Genomic DNA, 20,965 nt, shown 5'->3' on the forward strand with positions numbered 1-20,965 from the left:
ATTTACTTTGCCCAGATCCATAAAAGAAGTCATTATCTTTGGCAACTATAGCCTTATGGAATGTATTTCTTAAATAATAAGACTTGAATGTCGAAATTACTCCTGACCCATGGGTTGCAGAATGGATCTTGTGTTAGCAGGCATGAGAACAACATTAATCTCATAGTCCATCTCCATCAGAGCTCTTGGGTGACCAGGTGCATTGTGAGCAGTATTATTTTGAAAAGAGTCGAGTCTTTTTTTCCCGAGCAGTAAGTCTCAACAGCTTAGAATATACAATAAACCATGTTATAAAGAGATGTGCTGTCATCTGGATTTTGTTGTTCCATTTATAGAGCACAGGCAGATTAAATTTTAGCATAGTTCTAAGGGTCCTAGGATTTTAGGAATGGCCACTAAACAGGCTTCATCTTAAAGTCACTAGCTATTATTTGCCCCTAATAAGAGAATGAGCCTGTTCTTTGAAGCTTTGAAGCCAGGCATTGACTTCTCCTCTCTAGCTATGAAAGTCCTAGGTGGCATCATCTAGAATGCAGTCTCATTTACACTGGAAATCTATTTTTTTAGTGTAGCCACCTTTATGAATTATCTTAGCCGGGTCTTCTGGATAACTTGCTGCAGCTTCGACATCAGCACTTGCTGCTTCACCTTGCATCTCACGTTATGGAGATGGCTTCCTTCTTCAAATCTCATGAATCAATCTTTCCTAGTTTTGAGCTTTTCTTCTGTAGCTTCCTCACCTCTCTCAGCCCTCACAGAAATGGAGAGAGTTAGGACATTGCTCAGGATTAGGTCTTAGCTTAAGGGAATGTTGTTGCTGGTTTGATCTTCTATCCAGAACCCTCAGACTTTCTCCCTCTCAGCAATAAGGGTGTTTTGTTTTCTTACTGTTCATGTGCTCACTGGCATAGCACCTTTAATTTCTTTCAAGACCTTTTTCTTTGCACTCACAACTTGGCTAACTGCTGCAAAAGGACTAGTTTTCCACCTATCTCAGCTTTGACGTGTCTCCCTCAGTAAGTTTAATCATTTCTAGATTTTAGTTTAAAGCCAGTCCACCACTAGTTTTAGTGAAAACTAAATGTGGTGCTGTGTCTTACCCTCCTTAAAAAACATACCTCAGTTGTGGGATAAGTGGAAATAGTTAAGGATGCTGTGAGGTACCTGTTAAGAAACAGGGAATATGGTTGAACTAGGGCCTTATTGGGAGCAAAGTTAGAAACTTTCAAAGTTCAGCTTGGAAAAGAACTAGATCTTGACTGAGATGCCAGCTCTGCTGTAGGTGCAGAAGAGGCTCTGACCAAGGATATAAGAAGGTGCCTGGAAATTAGGAAAGAGCCTCTTTGGTGAGGAAGGGAGTATTCTTTTTTTTTTTTAAATAAATTTATTTTTTATTGGTGTTCAATTTACCAACATACAGAATAACACCCAGTGCTCATCCCGTCAAGTGCCCCCCTCAGTGCCCGTCCCCACTCACCCCCACCCCCCGCCCTCCTCCCCTTCCACCACCCCTAGTTCATTTCCCAGAGTTAGGAGTCTTTGTGTTCTGTCTCCCTTTCTGATGTTTCCCACACATTTCTTCTCAGGAAGGGAGTATTCTTAAAGAAAAGCTATCTGTCCCTCTTACCATCTTCTGGGGCAAGAAGATACTTGATTGATAGACACTTTAAGTTGACTTGTTAATTTTGTGGGTATAGAAAGAAGGTGTTTTATTATTTTTTATTTTTTTAAGAAGGTGCTATTGATATCTGTAGTAGTTTCCTATTGCTGCTGTGATAAATTACCACAAACCCTATGTCTTAAAACAATACAAATTTATGATTTTATGGTTCTAGAGATCAAAACTCTGACATGAATCTTAGAGACTAAGACCAAGAGATCAGCAACATTATGTTTCTTCTCAAGGATCTAGAGGAGAATCCATTTCCTTACCTTTTTCTCTCCTATTCCTTACCTCTTCCAGAATGCAGAGGCTGCCCACCTTCCTTGAATTCTGCTCCTTCTTTCATACTCAGCATGCATAACTGCAGCAACTGCTTTCATTGTCACATGTTCTCTCACAGCTTTGACTCTCTTGCCTCCATCTTACAGGAGCCTAGTGATTATACTGGATCTATTCTAATAATTCGGGATAATCTTTTTATATCAAAATCTTTAACTTCATCACATCTGCTAAGTCCCTTTTGCCATGAAAAGTAACATATCATAGAAAATGAAGATCTGAACGTCCTTTGGGGAGGCATTAGTCTCTCCATGACAATATTATAGTATAAAGTTGGATGTCCACTTAGCTAGCAGCCTTGTTGACTTATTCATGTGGTCCCAGAATTATAGAAAAAAGCAGTGTGGTCAGGCTAAAATTATCCTTTCAAATTCGAAGTTCTCAGATGATGGAGATTACAGAGCCGACCTGTTTCCACAGCCCCAGATTAGGAAATAAGGAATGGATGAGACCAACCTGTAGGTTCACTGGGAATGCAATATGAGGCAATGTGGTTCAAATGCTAGAGGAATGTGGTGTGGGACAGCTTGCTAGTAGGGATAGCTTGTAAATACAGTGAGTCTTGCCAGGGCCCATTGATTCTATGGGATTGCACACCATGTCAGCAAGGTTTTTGGAAGCTTCCATTTCTCCACATAAATCTGGAGATAATAATTCAGGTCAGCAGTGATTATCAACAGAATGAGAACCACTAACACCACTGACAAAAGATTGTTTATGACCAATAAAGAAAAACAGTCAATCCAATGGTCAACTGACCATGAAAGAAAACAGCTTTTCCCACTGCCCTTCCCAACATGGGAGCAATACATGTAAGAAAGAAAGGAGTATGAAAAAGCAGATCATTTTAATACCCCTTCCCACTCCACTCCAAATTCAATCCTCCATAGGTGAGGGGAAGGAGGAGGGGGTTTGCAGTCAGATGAATTCAGATATGAGGTCAAACTTTAAAAATGATCAGTACTAAGTCTTAGTAACTAAAATACAATAGTCAGTATTAAAAAAGACAGTGAAAAGTTAGAGAAGCAGACAAGGATATCATAAATGGAATTTGGTACTTGGCAGGAAGTTGAGGGGTAGACAGAGCATAGTTGCTGTCAATAGTTTGAAAAATAAAATCTTACACATATACTCCAATGTGGTGAGATTTTCCCAATTAAACAAGTCACAGAAGAAATTACTGTTTATTGCTGTGAGCAACTGCCAGGGGGGCCATGTAGCTGGTAGGTACTGATGAGAAGGAGAGCAGCACCTGGGGGAAATAGCACTGAAAAGGAAAGCTACGGGCCCAGAGAAATGATCAGGATTTGGTTGGATGGAACACCTTATCTGCTTTTACTTCCTAAAATACACTTATACACTTGAAAGGGTAGAGGAAAATATGAAATTTTTTGAACCAAGAAAACGAAATGGGTCAGTTTTAGAGGTAGGCTAATTAACCCACAGCTAGGAATCATAGCAGCACCAACCTTCCAAAGGTTCTGTGACTGACGACAGCTGGGCTGCTCACTCTTGTAGTAGGTGATGCATCCAGGCACCATGTGAGCCATTAGGTTGTTGTTAGAAAGCAGGCAGAGTTCAGCACTTCTCATCACTCATGGAGAAACCTGTCGCAGTGCAGCGATGAGTGGGTAGTGTGCACAAGAAAATAGTCCTTTTTCTTTCCTTTTAAGATGTGTATTCCAGCTGGAATGCCAAAATTGAGAATAAGGAATAACTATGGTGCATAAGGAGAACTAAAGATATGAATCCTAAAAAAGTCATACTTTAATATTCCATCAGTAGTAGTCGATTTCTCTCAATCTGTTCTGCATATTAGAAGGCACCTTCACCCACATGCTTTTATCTCAGAGCAGATAATGGGGGTGGAGAGAGAGGTGGAAGTCCCCTCCAGCGCACTTCTCCAGGACGTGGAAGTTGGGTCAGCAGTTTCCTCCTTTGTGAAGTCCGCCAGGAATGTGCCCTCTACAAACAGGAGACATTTTGAAGTCTTTCGATCAATTTTGGTGATCTGACCAACTGAAATAGTAGTTGGGTAGACTGATGGCATGTAAATAGTGGCAAGAAAGAATTCTCCAGAGTGACGAGGAGCTCTCAGGTGCAATAGAGCCATATGTTACCTAGAGACACCCCACTGTAGGAAGGATGCTTGGCCTCTGCAAACAGTAGAGGAAGACCGAGTTCAGTTGGTCACACCTATTACAGGATGGTTTTCAAACTGCAGACACTTCAGAATGGGGGAACAATCAATTTTTGAATTTACATTTCACATTCTTTTCCCTGAGAAAGTGATGGTGAGATGATAAAAACAAGAGAATACAAATCACTATCTTTACACTGACAAAATAATTCTATTAATTAGCTAAAATTCTCTTGTATATGAGATGGTGGTGCTAATTTAACAATGCAGTTATAATAAATTCCAGAGCTTAAATTTCCAGCCATCTGTTGTTCATTTCTACCACCAAGGCCTATAGGCACATAAGACTTAACACATCTAGAATTACACTGGCTTCCTTTTTGCTTTTTATGTTTTGCTTTTTATGTTCTCTAGTTCAACTACAACTAGTTTCTCCTCTCTCCCTCTCTCATCCTTCCTCTCTCCCTCTTCCTCTGTCTCTCTCTCCCCCTCCCTTTCTGATGCACACACATGCACATCCACCACATACACACCTATTCGAACTCATGCACACACACCAAGGTAAGTTAAATATAATTTCAACAGCTGACCCCAGAATTCATCTTAGGGATAGAACTGTTTCTATTTAGGTTAATGTGATCCTTGTGTCTGGAGGAGATCAGTCCTTAAGGGAATGATTCATGACACCATGAAATAGAAGAGAATTAATTTCTCTGCAAATGAAGTGGAAGGAGTTTGGAAATGGTGTACATCAGAAAAGATAGGAAAGAGTAGAAGCTAAGGAACACAACAGAAGTTTTACCTTTGGAGAAAATTAGAGAGTGAGAAGTTTCTAGGGGTGTGGATGGTGACTATTAAGAACAGGGATGTTAAAAGTAAAATCATGTTTCACCTATAAACATGTCAATTTATATTAAAGATTTATTTTACTTCTTTTTAAAAATTTTATTGTGGGAAGAATATTTAGCATGATGTTTAGCTTCTTAATACATTTTAATTGTACAATAAGTTACTGTTAACTCTAAGTACAATGTTATACACAGATTTCCAGAACTTATTTATCTTGATTGAAACTTTATGGCCACTGATTAATAACTCCCCATTTCTCCGTCCCCCAAGTTTCTGGAAACCATGTTTCTACTCTTTGGGCTTATGAATTTGACTATTTTAGATACCCCATGTAAATGGAATCATTCAGTATTTGTCTTGCTAGGATTGGCTTATTTCACTTAGCATAATATCCTCAAGGTTCATTCATGTTGTCATACATCATAGAATTTCTTTCTTGTTAAAGGCTGAAAAGAATTCTATTTATGACCTTTGTGGTTCAAATGAATCTTAGGATCTTTTTTTCTCTTTCGGTAAAAAAACACCATCGGAATTTTGATAGAGATTGCACTGAATCCGTGGATTGCTTTAGGTAATATGGGCATTTTAAGAATATGAAATCTTCCAATCCATGAACAATGAATGTCTTTCCATTTATTTATGATTCATTTAATTTCTTTCATTAATATTCTCCAGTTTTTAGTATACATGACTTTCATCTCTTTAAGCTTATCCTAAATATTTTATTCCTTTTGGTGCTATTGTGGGTAGGATAGTGTTCCTAATTTTTTTTCAGATCGTTTGTTGTTAGTGTTTAGGAACTCAGCTGGATTTTTATGCTGATTTTTTTTATCATGTACTTTTACTGAACTCATTTATTCCAACATTGTTTTTATGAAGCCTTGATAGTCTTCTATATATATGATCATGTCATCTGTAAACAGGGACAATTTTACTTCCTTTTCAATTTGGATGGCTTCCTTTCTTCCTTCCTTCCTTCCTTCCTTCCTTCCTTCCTCCTCCCTCCCTCCCTCCCTCCCTCCCTCCTCCATTTCTCTTTTTTTCTTCCAGCTTTACCTTTATTCCACAATTACCTGTTTATTTATCTGTATCTTTTTCCATGAAGGAAGTAATAAAATCAACCCTGTTCACCTTAATGTCCCCATTGCTAAACAGCACCCGGCACAGAGTAGGTATCAAATACATTTCTGTTCTTTTTGTTAATCACTTGACATTCTTCAAACATAACATGCATTTTTAACCTTCTATATTTTTATTTATGCTACTTCTCAGGTATAAAAGACTGTTTCTTCAACTGATTTTTCTCATGTCTAAGAATTGTTCTTTGCCCATGATTCTCAAAATGTGCACCAAGGCCTTGGGAACACCACAGATTGTTCATAGGGAGCACTGCAAGATATTTTAAATTTTTGAGGAAATAGAGCAGCATCGGTAGATACTACATGAATTACCACTTTAGATTGTCCTATATTCCTTTCAATGACACTATTATCTTTGTGGAGCTGCTCTTTAGTGGTTTCCATGATAAAAAGCAAGTACCACATGAAAATTAATGTGGAACAGAAAATATGGATGTTAGTGTCCATTGTGATTCCAAGTGTTGAGAAGATGCACAGACCCACCAGGTTTCTTAGTCTCCTATAGATAATGATAGATGAAATTGAAATAAAAATACTACTTTTACCTTTCAAATTATATGCATTAGATTTTAAACAGCCGCTAAGCTTTAGAACACAAAAATTTGCTAAGCTATTTGGATCTAACTAACTCTTAGATATTTCTTTTGGCCTGCATGGGGAGGGTATAAGAAATTACTGAGATGCTAAGGGCACTGTGAACCAAGAAACCTTGAAAATCTCTGCATTATCTGAAATCAGTGTTCTAATTTCATGCTTTTAGGCCCAATCGACAAAATTGAGTTCATTCGAATCTACTTCTCCAAATTGCTACACATTTGTGGAATTGGTCATTTTTAAGTTGACTGTGGTCTATTAAAGGCAACACATGATAAGGCCTGTTTTCCTCTCCTCCCTCTCCCACGGAATCCCCTTCCCCTCTAGCTCCTGCTTCTCCCCTTCTCTCATTGGTATACACAAATTTCCTTTTATATGGGTTAGCATGGCTGAGTAAAACAATTGCTGATTCTGAGTCATTTTCCACCTACTAGTAAAGGGAATGATGGAGATACATCTCCCCATGTGTTGATTAGAGCTGAGGGCCCTATTAAATGAAAGAAAGTGTGTATTTATCTCCTCCCCTTGGTGTGCTCTACCCTTTTATTTGCCATTGGTCTTCAAATAATTACCTTGTTAGGGTCAATGAACAAAAATTTTAGTTCTTGCTTTGAAGTAATTATTTTGTTAAACTCAATCACTTAACTGCAATCATTCTTATAGCACCTGTTTCCAGCAAAGTAACAGTCACAGTGTGTTTCCTTTTCTCAGTATTCAAAGTGACACTTAATTAAGGTAAAGAAAACATTTTCCAGGGTATTCTTTACCATTTTTCTGCTGTCCCTTTCCTTTAAGAGCTCCCATTTGGATCCTTTTGCTTCTTCCATCCCTTCTAAATCTGTAATAGAATCTTCAGCTGCAGTCTTTGCCTGAACCCATTGGTCATCTGCATGCTTGTGCTGTACATAACTGCACCACAATTCACTCTCACACCATTCTTTCTTTGTCTACCGTGGTTGCCACCACCTCCCCTAGACCTCTCGGAGAAAGGGAATAAAGAAATAGAATACATTGCATTGCAACATTTTTTTTTGTTTTGGTTTGTTTGTTTGTTTGTTTGTTTTAAGACACCAGTGTGTCCTGAGAGACCAGTTTAGGAAGGAATCAAGAGGTAAACATGGGATCATGTGGGAAAGAGTCCAGGAAAGATATAGATAGGAATGCTTCATAGGAAGCTATAGTTTTACCATCCTTCTATCTTGCGACTGAATTGAAAGGGGTAGTATTATGTGTTTCCAAATGGAAATGGTCTCTAGTCTCGTATAATGGCATCTTTTGTGTAACTTTCAATGAATTATTTTTCTCCAGAAGGTCAGATTTTTTTGTTTCGTTGCCTGTTTTTGGTAGCCAGTCATTTGTTTACCTGACACATCTGGTCAGCAACTAATAATGACGGTATCATCTTACTCACGTTGAGAAACTCAAAAAAATGGTAAGATTAAGAAAGTGTTGCCCCTTCACGAAAGTTATATAATGGATTTCAAAAGAGTTTTTTTCGAGTTAACCATTGCTCTTTTGGTCTGCTGAGTACTCATTTCCTTCAACGGCTGAGACACAAAATGAATGGGCATCACATGTATTTGTTATACAGTAGACCCTTGAATAACACAGGTTTGAACTGTGTGCATCTACTTACACACAGATTTTTTTTTTGATAAATAGAGTTCTATAAATGTATTTCCTCTTGCTTTTGATTCTCTTTTTAAGAAGATTTTGTATTTATTTATTTACTTATTTAGAGCATGAGTAGTGGAGGGCCATAGGGAGAGGGAGAGAGGGAATCTCAAACAGACTCGGCGCTGAGCCTAAAGCCGGAAACAGGGCTCAATCTCAGGACCCTAAGATCATGACTTGAGCTGAAATCAAGAGTCAGACACTTAAGTGACTGAGCCACGCAGCCGTCCCTCTTCCTTATGATTTTCTTAACATTTTGTTTTCTTCAGCTTACTTTATCATAGAATATGGTATACAATTGTGTCACAATATGGTGACAATATGGTATGTCACAATAGGGTGACATACAAAATATGTGTTAATTGACTGTTTTATGTTATTGGTAAGGCTTTCAGGCAGAAGTAGGCTATCAGTTAAGTTTCGGAGGAGTTGAAAGTTACATACTTAAGTGTAGATTTCAACGGAGCGGGGGTCAGTGTCTCTAACCCCTTCATTGTTCAAGGGTCAACTGCAATTTTGTTTTAACAAATGATCTGAATTTTACAATCAGGTAAATAGTCCCAAATGTTAATGTGGTTTTGTTTCTGTGGTATATATTGTACCAATTATATTGGCTTTTCTTCTTACTTTTTTTTTTTTTTAACCCATAGCATTCTTCTTATTCTATACATTATTCAAGAAAGCTTTATTTCGATAAACCTGGTATATAGACCTTTTGTTTGCCCATCAGCAGAAACATAAGGAACCAGTATATCTCGAAGAGACCTTGATATGTTATTAGAGTTTTCTCCTCTCCCTCTTTCCCAACCTTTTCTTGCCTGTTCCTTTGCACTTATTTGCATCTGAATCTCTAGCAATGTTAAACAATATTATTCTTTTGGTCAATACATGAGAGGAGAATTGATCACTGTTAACTTCTGGTTACTTTCATTTTTTTTCCATTCTAAAATAAGTAAGTTGATGATCTCCAAATTTCTTCTTTCTTTCATTCCTTCCCTAGCTTTATGCCTTTCTTCTCCTTCTTACCCTTCCTTTCCTTCTCACTCCCCTTTTCTCTCCCTCGTGCCCTCCCTCCCCATTTCTCTTTCTGTTTTTCTCTTTTCCCTTAATTATCACACTGAGCAACATCATAATATTATTGTTCTATAGTCATGATACACTTAAAAGAAATTCTGTGTGACCAATTACTCATTTCCTCCTAATTGCTAGCCTTTTAATTTCTGGCATGGAATACTGGTAATGTGTTTGCAACTGAGGAAATCAGAGGGATTTTAGAGATTTTAGGTAATCTACACCATCATACAAACTCATTTTTAAAATAATTTTTTTAATTCAATTAATTAATATATAGTGTATTATTGGTTTCTATAATACAAACATATTCATATTATTTCATCAGTTTTATATAACACCCACTGCTCATCCTTAATGTCCATCACCCAGTTACCCCATCCCCCAATTCCTTCCCCTCCAGCAGCTCAGTTTGTTTCCTATCATTAAATGTCTCTTATGGTTTGTCTCTCTCTCTGATTTCATCTTGTTTTAATTTTTCCTCTCTTTCCCTATGATCCTCTGGTTTGTTTCTTAAATTCTACATATGAGTAAGACCATATAATAATTCTTATGCTGATCTAGAGGTTTAGAGGTGTTGAGTTCATATATGATGTGTCACATGTCTTTTATGTCAAACAGCTAAAAGAATAACACCAAAGTTGCAATCAAATTTCATAGTAGATTTTGAGTTAGTCTGCTTTAGTTGAATTGTTGTATAATATTTTATATAATTATGTGGACTTTTCTGTAGCATTGAACATTTGCAGAAAATAAGAATGTAATTTGTTCCTGTGCTGCCAAAAATTGCAAAATTCCTGTCATAAAAGAGACCTCAGCACTTTTGTGAAAATCTTAGCCATTTACAAGTCAATAGGATGTGGAAATTGATAGCAGCTGACAGGCATGGTTTGTGTGATGGGAGGTTTCAGTAATAGGTTTTTTAATGGCAGTTCTTCACAGAATAGGGACAATGTAAATCTGACTTATTTTTTAATTTAAATGTGAGTTACTGAGAAATAGTTGGGATGTAAAAGTGAATATGATGCTAAATAATTATTTACTCTTTGAAATCCAACTTCACTTCTTACCTTCTTGTTTTTTTCTTTTTAGACTTTATTCTCTCAATAATACCCCAAAATGTCCAGTGCTCTTGGACACACACCTTAGGATAAGGCTCATATTTGGGAGCTAGTTAAGAAAGAAATATTCAAAAGTAAGACCCAACAAAGGATACTGTGCCATGTATTGAGGACCTGTAAGTCAAGGCTGTGGGGGGGGGGGTCTTGTGTTTGACAGTAAGATGTGGTCAGGAAAATGTGAGAGGTTAAATAGCTCTGGGAGAGGTAAGGTGAGGACATGACTGTTTATATCTGTAAGTTTGGGCTACTTAATATTATGTTACCTTGGATTGGACAAAATCTGGTCAACAGCTCCATGAAACACCCTCAGTTATGCTCTCCTTGCTTACAACTTTTGATTTTAGCTTTCCCCTTCCTTAATCAAGAATCCATTTCCATAGAAACACAAATAGAAAGAGCATCATGAAAGCAATTTGTCTGCTTCTGCCTCTATTTAAATGGAAATGGAATTTACAGGAGTTGAAAAAAAAGAAAGAGCTTTAATAAGTAATATTTTTAAATGCATCCTTCAAATTTAACCCTCTCAACTTACAAGGTAGTTACTGGTGGCTGAAAATTTGAAGCACAACAAGGCAATTTTGTACCTGGAACAAATTAAGGCCTGCACTTAAGCTAACATAGACTTCTGACCTTGAAATGCATGCTGATCTCAGCTGTTGCTGCAAAATCTGTTACCTTTTCTATCTTAGGGGCATTTCTTCCTTCTTCCTTCTTAGAAAGAGCACAATGGTGGGAGGGTTACCATGGAGGGAGTAACTTTGGGTTCTAAGTTTTAATTTTTTGTCTGTTTCCCAATGTCCCATAGAACTTTTCTGCTTTGAGCAATATTTTAAAATATTATATGTTTATTAATAATAATTACTCAACTCTAAATTGTTATTATACAATTATTTATTAGTAATAAATGCTATATATTTTAAATATTAACTGAGCACAAACCATAGGCAAGATATACGGTGAAAATGTAAGAACTTCACATTTTATGAGGAAATTTTCCCATTCTGGCTTGCACAGTGCTGAACAAACAAAATGTTTGTTGTTAATCAATACAGTAAAAAAATGATTTGCAATATGAAATAAGTTTGGGTCTTGTTAAAAGTCATTTAGTTCATTTTTCATTTTTAAAAAGATATTTTGTGGGGCACCTAGGTGGCTCAGTTAGTTGAGGGGCTCACTCTTGATTTCAGCTCAGGTAATGATCTCAAGGTCCTAGGATTGAGCCCTGCATAGAGCTCCACACTTAGTGGGGAGTCTGCTTGAGGATTCTCTCCTTTCTCTGCACCCTCACCCTGTTTGCATGCTTTTTTTTTTTAGATAAATAAGTAAATCGTTAAAAAAAATGTTTTTAAAGATACCTTGCTAAGCATTTGAAATTATTTCCAAGCTTTTATTTGAAATGCACCTCTTGAATATTTTTAACCTACAGAATTATAAGAATTTAATTTATAGAAAAATAAGCACAGATCAAGATTGAACATGACTTATTGCAGTAGTTCTTTTTACTTCAGTTGGATGAATCAAATAGATTGCTGACTGTAGTATTTGAAGTGTTAGCTTTGCCAGGATCCTATTTTATAGATGATGTGGGAGGAGTGGTGCGGGGAAGGAGAAATGACAGAGTCCCAGGGGGAAAACAAGTAGATTTATGGCTTTCTAATGTCATGGAGAAAGCTATTTGAAGAATAGTCAAGAAAGACATTCTTTTTTTCATCAAAAGGTAAGGTGAAAATAAAAGGATCTGTTCCCCTCTCCCCAGTAACACTCACTGAGGCAGAGAGAAGCATTTGACAAGAGAGCTGCCACCAGGCATTTGGGGGGTTGGGGGGATACATGGTAAAGGGTGAAGGAGCTGCTTCATCTTGAACTTCGCACTGCAGTCACCTGGGCAGTGGCTGGAACAGGCACCTGAATTCAATGAAGAGTTTGTTGTCATAAAGTCTCCACCTTATGAAATTGTAGCCTGAGACTGAAGGGTCTTTGAGATTTGGATTTCTTTCCTAACCCAAGGGAAGGGTCCAATCCCACACACTGCTGAGTAGGTTATAAAAGGATACAGAATACAAGAAGCCCAGATAAGAACAGGAGAATGACATTTCTGTCAGCTAAGGCCACATTTTAATCATATCTTAGAAATTTAAAATATTTAATAGAGGATCATACTATACCTGCAGCCATGTTGTGTGTATGTGTGTTTTTTTTTTTTCTTTTACAGTTGGCTATATTTATTTGTCCTTACATCAGCATTTTTACCTCAAAGTAATGTGATACAGTTTAAATGTAGGTAAATGGATGTCATTCATTAAATTCCACGTCAAGAAATGCTTTCTAGGGACACCTGGGTGGCTCAGCAGTGAGCGTCTGCCTTTGGCTCAGGGCGTGATCCCAGAGTCCTGGGGTGGAGTCCCACATCGGGCTCCCCGTGGGGAGCCTGCTTCTCTCTGCCTCTCTCTCTCCTTCTCTGTGTCTCTATGAATAAATAAATAAAATATTTAAAATGCTTTCTATATTTATCCCCAGCATTAATTTATTCCACACAGAAGGTGTTTGAAGAGGGCTAGAGCACCGCATAGTCATGGCTCTGTGCCAGAGCCTATAGCAGTGCCTGGCATTAAACAAGCACCTCATAATTGTGGAATGAATGAATAAGGTAGGTACTGTTAAGGAGAGAATCTCAAACCGGGTGGCCCTAACTGATATTTATGGACAGCATGTTGGTTTCCGCAGTGGGCATAAGAGATGAGGATGAAATCCCTTAAGGCTGTTTGGACAAGCTCTGTTGTACCTAGAGGTTTAGGGTAGAAAGAAATGTGAGTTTCAGTGTCATAGACCTGCCCTTTAATTCTGTGACTTTGGTAAAGTTATTTAATCTTCCCGAGCCACATGATTTTAATTTGAAAACAGGGAACCAATTTGGTGGCTTCTTGTAAGGATTACATGACACGGTACAGTGACTGACCCACGCCAGCAGCTGATATTCAACAGTATAGTTGGAGCAAAGAATTGCGAAGTCATCCTCTTCTGATTTGTAAGCTGTGTTGGTTTCCAATGTCACAGTTTTATACTGGGGCTGCTTCATTATCAAGCAATTTAATAACACAGCTCCATTCCTCCTCCTTCGCCTCGACCCCCCCCCAATCTCCCCTTCAGAAGCTTTGACCATACTCATTCCTTCCCCAGACCCACAATCTTTGCATTTGCTTCTGAGCCCTGCTCAAGCCACTTCTCTAGTTGAAATGTCCCCCTTCTCTTCTCCATCTAGTTGCTCACTATGTGTGATGGCTCATTTTATGCACCACCCTGACTGGCCATGGGGTGCCCAGATTAGACATTATTTCTGGGCAGGTCTGAATGAGATTAGCATTTGAATCAGTGAATTCAGCCAAACAGATTGCTCTCCCAGTTGTGTATGGGCATCATCCAATCCATTGAGGTCCTGAATAGAAAAAAAGGCAGAGGAAGGAGGAATTTACCCCCTTTCTCTGGCTTCATTGCTTGCGCTGGGACAGGTCATCTCATCTTGTCCAACTCTCAGGCTGGGATTTACACATCCTCAGCGCCCCTGGTTCTCAGGGCTTTCAGATTCTGACTGACTTACTTATACTACTGGCTTTCCAGCATCTCTGGCTTGCAGACTGAAGATCATAGGACTTCTCAGCCTACATAATTGTGTGAGCTAATCCTTCACAGCCTCCTCTCTATTTATAAATAAAACAAATTTTTAAGGGGATCCCTGGGTGGCTCAGTGGTTTAGGCCTGCCTTTGGCCCAAGGTGTGATCCTGGACTCCCGCATCGGGGTCCCGGCATGGAGCCTGCTTCTCCCTCTGCCTGTGTCTTTGCCTCTCTCTCTCTCTCTCCATGTCTATCATAAATAAATAGATAAATAAATAAATCTTTAATTTTTTTTAAATATATAAATATGTGTGTGTGTGTGTGTGTGTATAACCAAACTGGCTCTGCTTCTCTGGAGAACCCTGATTAATACATCATCTTTAAGATTTACCTTGTTCGGGATGCCTGGTGGCTCAGTGGTTGAGTGTCTGTCATGCTCAAGGCATGATCCTGGGGTCCTGGGAGGTTCTGCCTGGAGCCTGCTTCTCCCTCTGCCTGTGTCTCATCCTGCCTCTTTCTCTCTGTGTCTCTTTCAGACATTCATTTATTTATGAATAAATACATTAAAAAAAAAAGATTTACCTTGTTCATGAAGATTGTCTAACTACTTGTTAGGCAGGTACTTGTTTCACATTACTCTCTTCTGACTTTGGCTTTCTACATAGTGTTTCTTTTGCTCTGACACTTATTCCTCTGTTCTTTTTTTATTGTTCTCTATTTACTGAGTGTGTAAATATTTTGGCTCTGAGGGTGCAAACATTTTGGGTGCAAGGGCCATGGCTAGCATTTAGCACAGTGTCTGACACATAATAGGTGCTTAATAGATGAATATTTGAATTGATCAATTTGAATATATTGGTGATGTTTCTCCCTCAATATTCAGAACTGTTCAGGTCATGTAACAGGTGATCAGTATTCTGAAGAGCATACAAGAACCTCACCTCGGTTGGCCCACTTACATCAGCTAGTCTGGAGCAGGTTGTGTATTTGTGACCTCTCAGACAAATTCTCTATTTTCCTTCAAACTAGAATCAGATTGCAACGTGGTTTTCCTCTACTATTTCCAGCAGATTCTGGAGTGCCTTCTTTCCGTGGGTGAATGAATTGCTCTTCAGCAAAGAGAGCTGAAGCCCCCAGGAGGAGCCATTTTTCTTCTAAAGCATTTCTCTGCCTTCGGTCATCATAGGATTAGCAGAACATATTGAAAAGATTATTTTTTATTAGCACCCTGTGGTGTCTCTATTGAGACTATCATACATAAAATGACAATAGAAACTATGAAATGCTGGCCCTTTAGGACAGAATCTATTTTATTTTATTTTATTTTATTTTATTTTATTTTACACAAAAGGCAGTATAAGGATCTGACAGCAGCAGGCAACATTTTACTTTTGTGACAAGTGCTTGCTTATCCCCAAATAGGAGTGCCCCAAAGCGTGGGGACAGCCATCCAGAGAAGCTAAAGTCATCATCTTTGAAAAAAAGATTTCTTTTCATATGTATAGTTTTTATCTGGACACTGATTATAACCCTATAGTTTGATTCCATCACATCCCACTGTGTTCTGTGACATCCGTTTTTTCCTTCTGTTCTCATCTGGACCTATTTCTCCAGTTTTAAGTGTAGATTCATTGTTGTTAAGTTTCAACACAAGGAGAACTGTCAATGCCAATTAAATGATCCAAGCAATGATCCTGATGGTATACAGGTTCAAATCCCACGTCAACTCTAGTCAATTCATAAGAACTGCCGGGTGTGCTGGATTGGGAGAAATTTACAGGTGGTCTGTGGGCCCCACAGGAAAGAATGTCATGATTAATCAGAAGTATCTGCCTTGAGAGAGGGCGGGTGTATTTATCCTCTGGAAAAACATTTTTCTCTCATGCCAAAGACTTTAGTCACTAACTATTCTGACCGAAAAGCCCATTATCTTCTTTGCATCTTACAACTTTAGGTACAGTGCACCAAATGAATAAAACTGAAAGCGAGCATCTTGTCATAAAAAACCCTCATATATCCATGTGGCAAAAAAATTATAATATATAGAAAGTATAAGATGAATAGTGAAATTCTCCTTCCCTGTCCTTTCATATATTGACTTCTGGAACCTCTCTTTAATGCAAATGCTAACCACTCTTTGGATATCCTTCTAGAAAAATGCTGAAATAGGATTGAACTAGAAAAAAAAAATTAAGCCTATTCCAAGTTGCCAGGAGCTATGCTAACAAATAATCTGGTTCCTACTCTCAGGAGGCACACAATCTAGGTGGATAAAAATAACACTTGAAGGGGTGTGGAGGGAAGCCTTGAGGGAGCAGGGAAGCAGCCCTGAGCTGGAAGGAGTCTGAAATCACTCCAGGGGCCAAGCTGCTATGGCAACTCTGCCTTCACCTGTGGATGTACTGACTTCCCTAAGGAAAACTACACCGTTCACCTGCTTTCTGCCAGAGATGAATGATGGGAAGGCACGAGCATCTGGCACAGGAGGTAGGAAGCCAGGGAACACAGGGGCAGCTGGGGGAGGAGGAGCCATGTTACTGTGCTCCTGGCCTGAAGGGCAAGATGCCCTTGATTCCTCAGACATTTCTGCACAGTCTGTTTGGGAGTAATTACGTGCGATATGAGGCCCTCGGGTTTAAAATACATTTGTAGAGCCCCTGGAGTATTCATAGAAAACACCCTTTTAACCTTGACAGATGAGCACTCTGCAGAAGCCCCTTTCTCCCATCGTGTGGAGTTGGCCTCCTCCTTCCAGGGTCCAACTGCCAAGATTTCTGCCAGCTTCTGGTGGTGGCAGTTGTGCTCTGATTCTGGATTATTCTGAGAAGCCTTTAGGTGTTCACATGCTCAACTCTTCCTCTTCTGGGCAAGGCGCTTCCAGGCTTCACTCCTCTGAGCAGCTGCCCCATAGTGGAGGAGACAGTTGTTTAGCCAGTTGACACACAGTAGCCACGAGGATCTTCACTGGTTTTGTGACCCACAGGGGTATCATCACACGTGACTACCAGCAATAATGAGAACCGACTTTAGCCCCTTTTCAGGAAATTTTTTTCTCTTTCATTTTATTTCCACTTAACCACTGGACAGGTTTAAAGCTCTACCTTGTAACAACAGTCTCTTTAAATATAAGGAAGAGAAAACACCTTCTGTAAGTGCTTGTACAAGCCTGGTGTGGGCACATCCTTAGATTCCAAGGCGGACCTTTAACGCTGACTCAGCAAAACCCACCAGAGGAGGTTAACCTTACCTGGACTGGAAGAAATATTATTTCTAGGGCATCTGCTTCCTTGATTCATCAGGAAGAAATATCGCACAAGGCTTGAAATTTCTCTACCTCTTTGTTATCATATAACCAAAATCCTCAGAAGTTCCTCCATAGTGGTTTATGTCGAGTAGCCTGATCAGATGGAGGCCAGTGGTGCAGGTGGTGAAAGAATTCACCTAAGGCAGAACAAAGGAGATAGAAGTTTACTTCCTCATTAATTTTTAACATTTTATTTATTTAATTATTTGAAAGAGAAAGAGCGAGGGAGTGAGCACAAGTGGGGTGAAGGGTAGGGGTAGAGGGAGAGACATAAGCAGACTCCCCGCTCAGTGGAGAGCCCGATGTGGGGCTTGATCCCAGGAGTGAGATCATGACCTGAGCCCAAGTTGGATACTTAACGGAATGAGCCACTCAGGTGCCCCAGAAGTTTATGGAATACACTACAAGGGAGCAGCTGGCAGGACAGCAGAAGAGAGACTGTCTGCCAGGAGGTGGTAGTAGGGGGCTATAGGTTGGGGATAGGGGAAGCTAGGAGCTATGGGAAGGTATGGAATTTTAGTTTTTGGGTTCCTGTGCCTGGTTGTAAGTCACCCATTGGTCAGCAGGGCCTATGGCTATTTTGAAGTGGGTCGCCCGATGGGCCTGCTTGCATTGGTCACTGTGGACCCTCTTACTTCGCTCAGCTTTCTGTTGTTCAAGTCTGTTGCCTAAAAGCGGCCTCTACAATTTAATATAAAAAGCATACAGTGTCCTCATGTTAAATTCTATTTGCTTAGATATTTTGTTAGCATAAATGTATGTTGAAGTCCTACTATGAAACTTAATCGATAGTAAGACAGAAACATTTCTTTGTCTTACAGATCTTCTACTCTGAAGCACTAGCTTAAAACCCCCATCACTAGAAAGCTCCAGGTCTGCTCGGTAAGGTGCTGTCACCTTTCTAGATAGGTGCTTTGAAAATAGAATCCCTACTGTCTCTTCTGAGTGGAGCTGGGATTTAATGGAGGTGAAGAGCAAACCTACAAGATCAAAGTCTCCTGGACCCCCACTAGAGAACACCATGCATAGAGAGAGAGGACTACAGCATAAAAGCTTAAGAAATACTTTACACTGGAATGCTTGGGTGGCTCGGATGTTGAGTGTCTGCCTTCGGCTGGGGGTGTAATCCTCCTTCCAAGAATCGAGTCCCACATTGGGTTCCCTGCGAGGAGCCTGCTTCTCCTTAAGTCTATGTCTCTGCCTCTCTCTCTGTCCCTCATGAATAAATAAAATCTTAAAAAGTGTATATTTTACACTTATCCTCAGTATTCACAGCCATCTAGGTGCAGGTTGGTGGTGTTTATATTAGTGTGGCATTCCAGAAGTATTGGACATGCATATGTTTATGGGGTCATGACTCATACATATATCCAACCCCCTTTGCATTTTATAGGCATTTCCATTTCATATATTCAAAACTGAATTCAGGGTTTTTCCTAGGTCCTCGAATATGCCATACTCTGACTTGCCTCAGGACCTTTGCACATGGTATTTTACCTCTTTATTTCCCTCTTAGCTGGTTCTCAGACACCTCTTCAGATCTCAGACTAGAGGTCATTTCCTAAGGGAGTTTCTCTCTGACTTTAATGACGAAGCTTCCTAAGGGAGTTTCTCTCTGACTTTAATGACGAAGCCGGATCATCTTTTATATATATATATAGTATGATTATTTGATTAATGTCTGCTTGCCTCAAAAAAATAGACAGTAAATACTTTGAGGGCGGGATAATATCTGCTTCAGTTCAACAAATAATATTGGCTATCCCACTGATCAATTTCTATGATTCTTTCAAATCATGGCTTTTCTATAGGGTCAATCCTGTGCTTTGCCTCTTTCTTCGAGCCTCTTTCTTCGAGCCCCCTTTGGGGTTTCTGCATAGGATGATATATGAAGCTGAGTTTAAATGGATTTCTCTTCAAGTGAATGGATCTTTGTTATTCTTTCATAAATTTATGAAAATAAAATAGCAAAATGGTGTTTAGGTGGATTGAAACTCTATTAGTTTTTCTGTAATTTTGCCAATAACCCCCACTGGCTTGTGGTCACTTTATCTGATCCAGACACATGTATATGTCTCATCCCACGATGAACCAGATAGTTCTTTATTACATCCTGCATCTTCTGCCTCATTTAGCCATCCTGCAAGCATGAAACACGGCTCAGAAATGCAGCAGAGTGGAAATGCAACTGAAGATCAATGAAAATGTACAATCATGACTATGACATGATTTAAACTGAATATATTGCTGTCAAAAGGTCACTGTATTATTTTGGTTGATGTCATTTCTATGAAATTCAGTCTTTAGCAGCATTAAAAATTTCATAAAAGAAAAACCCGCTTAGTTTCTTTTGTAAAATGAAGGCAAGAGACAGGCATGAGCCCTTGGCTTACTCAAAATATTTGTTATTACTTCTGAGTCTAGCAAAAAAGACTGTCAATTGTTATACTTCATTTCAATTAATTACATTGCTGGAGATCACTTACCTAGATCCATGTCATTTTTTTTTAAATTACATTTCAGCTACCTGTGTAATGAGGAGAAGAACACTTAGCATTTTTCAAACTTGTCTGAGTATTATTTGTTGAATATATAAATATGTGCTTAGTCTCTTTTCTTGAGATAAAAGACTTCTGGTAGGATTACTCACCTAGTTTATGACATCCACTCCCTGATGCTGATAGTAGCTTGATTATCAAATCAGGTCATGATGCTTGGATTATTTGGGAAATAATTTTAGAAGTCATTCAGTGGAATGATTCTACAGATAAAGAAGGATCCCAACAGAGGCATGAGGTGTCAGAGAGAGGCAGACATGAAACAGCTCTAATGATTATTCATGTGTATCTTCTGAGCAACATTTATTAAATTTGCTTTTATGTGGTTCAAAGCAGTTTGAAATTTGACCTCTCATTATTGTTTTGATTTTTATTCCCAGAGTTTATCTGTGTGCAGGGGAGTTATAATGCTGAGCTATCTGTCTGAGGGTAATCACAAGCACCTGAAGAATAAGAACACAGAATGGAAAAGACTTTGGATAATGCTCTCTCACCACTCCATCCCCTCTGCAAAGCCACGTAACTCGTTTGATGTGCTATTCACAGTACATGGATTTTTTTCAGGTCCCTTGGAGATGATGTCATAGTGTAAAGCTATAATGCACTGAGAAATAAAGGAACAATAGATTTCCATGACTTTAAAAGTTTAACTTTGGGAGGAAATAAGTGAAACAAAAGGCAGTTTGCTTACTGTCCCTCCCCAAATTTGAGTTTAGCCTCACCCTGGAAGTAAAGTTCAGATCATTCAGCTTTATAGGTCTGTAGAATGCCTGATGCAGCTATGCTCAGGGTAGTAAAAATCCTGATGAGAATCATACATTTATTCCCATTAGGGCTGATAATCCATTATTCCAGGGTTCTGAGCTTTAGGCCAATGTAGCATTGGTGATCTCTTGTTCATCT

At 39.0% G+C, this 20,965-nt stretch overlaps 1 long non-coding RNA gene across 1 annotated transcript; it reads left to right on the top strand.

The window, feature by feature from the left end:
• The first annotated feature begins 8,792 nt into the window (after nucleotides 1-8,792).
• Nucleotides 8,793-20,702, top strand: LOC112654754 (uncharacterized). Its single transcript, XR_003133329.1, has 3 exons — nucleotides 8,793-8,948; nucleotides 18,326-18,386; nucleotides 20,443-20,702. It is a non-coding gene; the product is annotated as an uncharacterized LOC112654754 (long non-coding RNA).
• Nucleotides 20,703-20,965: the final 263 nt, after the last annotated feature.

Source organism: Canis lupus, chromosome 15, assembly GCF_003254725.2.
Source record: "Canis lupus dingo isolate Sandy chromosome 15, ASM325472v2, whole genome shotgun sequence".
Lineage (NCBI taxonomy): Eukaryota > Metazoa > Chordata > Mammalia > Carnivora > Canidae > Canis > Canis lupus.